Source organism: Varroa jacobsoni, unplaced genomic scaffold (genome assembly GCF_002532875.2).
Source record: "Varroa jacobsoni isolate VJ856 unplaced genomic scaffold, vjacob_1.0 scaffold_1423, whole genome shotgun sequence".
NCBI lineage: Eukaryota > Metazoa > Arthropoda > Arachnida > Mesostigmata > Varroidae > Varroa > Varroa jacobsoni.
In genome coordinates this window covers 583,147-588,923 of record NW_019214325.1, presented here as the reverse complement: position 1 = coordinate 588,923, position 5,777 = coordinate 583,147, and positions in this window count along the sequence as shown.

Here is a 5,777-nt window from a genome sequence, read left to right as displayed (position 1 = left end):
CTTAGAAAATTGAGTGAGTATCATCTGTAGTATTTTTATATTTACAATTGGCTTGAACTATTTAATAATATGCATCCCTAAAAAATCTGATTTGATTTCTTATAGTGAAAGACTGCTAATGTTATTAATACCAGATACCTTGTAACTACAAAGTGTGGAAAAAAGTAACCGTTGCGAAGCCGTCGGAGATAGTTATTATAGAATCCGCAATAAATTAAATTGAAACAGTAGCTTCTACGGCAATTATGTTCGATAACCATTAAAAAAGTCTTTCATTAGATAGCGCGCGGATCAAGTATCGTATTGTAACTGTTGTTTTTTTCTATCGTTTTCTATCGTGCCGTAAATCAAATCATTTTCATTAGCAATACTGTCGTACGTTACTAACGTCACGCTCATACACGTTTCGTTTTTATAAGGGAAAGTTATAGAATAGAAGATTTACGCATAGAAAAGTTCACTAAGTACGTTCTCAAACTGAGAAATTATCCGTTCATAATCACTGTCCTTAAAGGAAAATGAATTAGTCGATAATTTTGAGTTATGCAGGCAGTTGAACAACAAAGTTATACCTGCGTCCTGTAAGGGGGCGCCACTTGTACTATCCGATAATAACAATGGAGCACGAACGGCGGCACCAAAATGTCTTCCCACTGTTGTCAATCGAGGCTGACAAGTGTAACATATCATGTCATGGAAATGATTCTTTCTATAATCGCAACCACGTTTTTGCAGACTGTTAGAAATGGCATTACGCCTTAGGTAATTTCATTTAAAAGTTCCGGGAGCCTTGAAGAAAGACAACGTCTCACGATAATGTGTTCTGTAACCAAAGGAAGCTTTCCGATCGGCTTCCGATGTACAAAGGATAACGTTTTGGTAACACCAAGTAAACATGTAAAAATTTTGAATCAAGAGGAGTTGCTGCAAATGCTCAAGCTGAATCCTCAGTGTATCGAAAAATTCACATGTTTTGTAAAAAAATGCATTTTGATCTGATTAGATGTGTGCACAAGCGATTTTAAAATCTAAATCTAGATGGGCTATGGAAAATATTCTTCCAGAACATTGACAGTGTGGCAGGGGAAAAGGTGTCAATCAACTACGAGGCTCTTGGGTACCCGAGAACAGCAGTGCAAATAACTACATATAAATGAAAAATATCTTAAACAATACAAATGTATAGACGCTTAGAATAAACGTGCTGCATCTTGTTGCGACGGCTCAATTCACGGTTGGTTGGGTGTAAAGTTAGGAAGCGCTACTCTACTATCGCTAATTCTACGCGCACCATTGCCATATGACGCATTTGTAGCATCGAATCTGGAAAGATTTAATTTAACTAGATGAGAATGCATTGTCCTAGCTTTTAAAAATAAACGAAAATCTTATGGCTTTAGATTATTGTACTGAATACATTTTATCAGCTTTAACAACATGTACAATCGTACTTTTCGACACTTGCTTCGCCAACAACAAATAACTGGTTAACTTTGTTTCAATTCTTTCCTTGTTTTTTTTTTTCTATCAACAATCTGCCAAGTAATTGCAGTTCTGCCCGCCAGTAATTTGGTATAAGATATTGAAGGATATAAGCTTTTCGTTCTATCTCGGTAAAAGCTCTCGGTAAAAGCTACGATGTGCAAAACACTAGTAATTGAGCAGTCTGTGAACAAGCAATGGTGTATGTATATAAGTCAAAAATATATATATATATGTGATATTGTTGCGAAACTACATGTTTTATTCTACGTAATAGCAATACCTATGATTTGTAGCATAAGAAAGTTATGAACGTCGAAAAAAACTAGTTAGGAAAAACCAATCTCGGCTATACTAAACGTGTATGTATTAAACCTTATGCAGAACTTATATAAACTATGGTAATACAAGAGGAGCACATCCGAGCGGCATATACTCAGAATTAAGTTCACAGCTGCCGGCGAATGTTCACTCTAGTAATGTTCAAGATGAATCATTTAATTATACCATTTTAGATAATTAATAACGAATATTCGAATAGTAACTTCTTTAAATTATCTTAATAGGATATAAGAAGCTAAAGGCACAAATATGTATATTTAGTGGAAATATTTTAGTAAATCCTTATTGTGCATTTTTGCAAGACTTATCTCGAATAGTTTCTTAGGTAGTCCATAAATAATGTTATATGCAACTGATCGTTTAAACGATTACTACGTTCTTTAACACGATTGTTATAATCTGCTATTTCACTATTAAGAATCTATTCTTGAACATTTACACTGATTAGGGAGGTTGTAGAACAGATCCATAGACTTTAACTTACTGTTTTTGTGATCGAGCCTATATTTATAGTTACTTAAGATAAAACATAAGATACGCTTTTCAATTTGTAGTTTGTTGAGCTTAAGCCCTGAAATGTCTAACGGTTTGAAGTAGCGAACGTAAAACACACATAAAAACACACCAGTGAGTTTTGGCAAAACAATAAAGCGGGCAATTCGTAGTACTGTTCGAAATACCAGAGAAAAGAATTGATGTTTGACCTCTTTAACTCCTAAAATTATATCACATTGGTATATGTTTCAGCACGTGCACTATCATTATACTGAACAGTAATATAGTATTGATAAAAACGGTTTTTAGGAAACACTGAATTGGCATCATCAGGACGCTTCAGCCTTGACAACGGAATATTACGTATAGATGATGTCCAGGCAAGCGACAAAGGCGAATACAACTGTAAAGCTTCAAATGCCCTCGGATCTATCTCTAGAGTCTTCAAAGTTGCACTCATCGGTAATGAAACGTGTTCCTTTTCAAATTATAATAAAAAAAGAATGAAGCTGTTAAAATGTTATCGACACTATACAGTTTTTTTTTTAAAATTAAAATCATTATAATATCGGTGCATGTGCTTTTGCATCTATACATAAATAGTATACAAATTACAAATTACTATTAATCCAACTACACATTTACATACATTGTTGATTTTTTACATTGTTGGAGACCAAGTTGCCATTAGGTCTCACTAGGCGGAGCTACATGTACTTCAAAGGGCGAGCTCTCATTTGGATTGCTCGTGGCGGGCCATCGAACCAAGATGGCGCCGTAGCTTACAGAGACGCGTACTAATCTGCACAATCACCTTGACAGCATAAAATGTATATCAGATTCAACATGATTATATTAGTGCTGTTTGTCGGTACGAATTTACTATTGCCGTCTATGGAGAGCGTAGCTCCACAGACTGTGCCATTTAAAATTCCAGAAAACCTTGAAGAAGGACAACGCCTTGGTATTATATGTGCCGTAGCAAAAGGCACCCTGCCGATTAGCTTTCAGTGGAGAAAGGACAATGTTCTTGTTGTCCCAGGTGGTAATGTTAAAATATTTCACTACGAAGACTACCAAGAAACTTTGCAGATAAGCAAGATAAATCAGGAACACGTTGGAAACTATACGTGCAGTGTGAAAAACGCATTCGGATCAGATCAAATGTCTACACAAGTGATTTTGAAGTTTAAACCTCATTGGGTTGATGAAACGGTGCCTGGTGTCCTCGAGACAACAACAGGAGGCACGGCTCTCGTTGATTGCAGGACGATCGGTTATCCTGCTCCGACTCTGCGAATTACCAAGGGTTAGTAATAGCTATTAATATACAAATGATAGACATATACACAACCAATATACAGCTTGAAAGATGTGTTGAAAATATACGTGACGGTGTATGCAGCGAACTTAAATGGTTGAAACCGATAAAAGAAAACGCATTAAATTATGCTGGCTGTATTCTAAACGTAGCCTGGCTACAATCATATTGGCGATGTTTATTTTGTGGAACTATGAATAAGTCGAAAATTCAGTACCGTCAGGTGTATTTTTTTACTTGGGTTCATAGCTTTTCTATTATAATGTATAATGTTAGATAAAAGCTGTGTTTGGCTTTCGTCAGTTTATCTGTCCGAGTTTAATAGATTACAGGGATGACAAACGGACAGATTTTTGCTGTACATGCATATGAGAGAAAGGCATGCTTGTATATATGCGAAAGACCTAGATGTGCAGCTGATACAAGATGTCTTTGTCCCTTGACGCTTTTTTTTTATCTTCTCGAGAGGAGTCTGTTCAGACGTTCTGCTCGTTGTTTTGTTTGTCCTAGAAGAAAATATCATGAGCTGCAAAGAAAGCAAGGACTTGATTACGCTTACTAACTTAACTATTGGTTATATATAGTTTGTTTACGAACCAATTGAGCTATTATCTAAATTGTTGCCTATATACTATTGATCTCACTATTAGCTCAGCTTTATGAGTTAATTCAAAAAGAAACAAAATCAAGATAAGAAAGGTTCTGCTTTTAAGTAAATGACAAATTCACCACGAATACACACAGGATTTTATTCATGTGTAGTTTTTCTGTATATCAACTTATATGCTCCTAAATGTAGACGGCAAAAAGACATTCACTTAAATCTGAAGTCACTTCATACCTCTAAACGTCATTTCGATTGTGGTAATAATATGACCACTCTACTACTGTACATAAAACCGCGGTGGTAGTTAGAAGCCTTATTCAGTTCGAAACCGGTCGTTTCGCGCCAGCAATGTCATTTATGATGTCCTTCGTTTCAGGCAACATTGAACTGAAACCTTCAAGCCGCGTCAATTTGGAGGATAAGGGTTTATTGCGTATTGAGCCGGTTCAGGCCAGTGATAAGGGAGACTACACCTGCGAAGCGATCAACTCGATTGGTTTAATCGTCAGAAGTATCAAGTTGTCACTTACAGGTTAGAGATAATGGATATTATGTGTATTTTCGCCCATTTTAGCATTCGAACGCCACCACACACCAATTAACCTGATCTTACCTTAATTGGCCGAGATAAAAATCATTCCAGATACTTCGTTGGTTACGATCGTACCCTTAGGGGTTAATCAAATTAAGAAAAGGTAATTCCAATATGTGAACGTATACAATGCACCTTCTCGGCCGACATATTGGTGAGATATTTTCGAGTTTTGTTTAGCCACGATGAGTCTCGGAAGTTGCGCCTTTCTCTTTTTTAATAATGCTCTGCTGTTGATAGCTAATATTCAAATCTCTCCTATAAGGATACCTTGTAATCGTCAGTTTTATGCTGAGAGAGTGCCACTGATGCCATTCTCGTGACGTAAGGATAACCTATTTCTTAATCATACGCCAGATGTGGAAGTGATACACGGTGATAGTTACCTAGAGCAGCTGATCATTGAGAGACTAAGGGCTGATAACCTAGGAAATTACAGCCGCAGCTCAAAAACTGCATTTCAGATCAAATATTAATTGTTGTGCTTTAATCTAAAAGAAAATAAGCTAGGTTCCATGGTGGTCGAAAAACGTGGAAAGGCTAAAAACCTTAGTGCAGTTGCTCAACTGAAGAGTTCCCTTGTCTTTAGTGAGGGAACCTTTTCAAACGTTCTCTTTAAATTAACACTTAAGTAAAAGTACGGTTAAACGCCAGATAGTATGTATATGCTGATTCAGTTAATATGTGGATATGCAGATAGGTGACGTACGTTCACTGCGACAAAAAAGGTAGACAAAATCAGGATAGGCCTAGGATATTAAGTGCGACGAAAAGAATGCTTCTAATGCCTAAATTCCAAATAAGCCATCATTTCAGTTGCTAGTATCCGTGGATCGATATTACTATCAGCTCGTTAGACTACGGGGAGATTTGAAGTGTTTCTTGTCACATCAGTGTCAACCACTACAAAGAAACATTGACTCAGCGAATACTAGAGC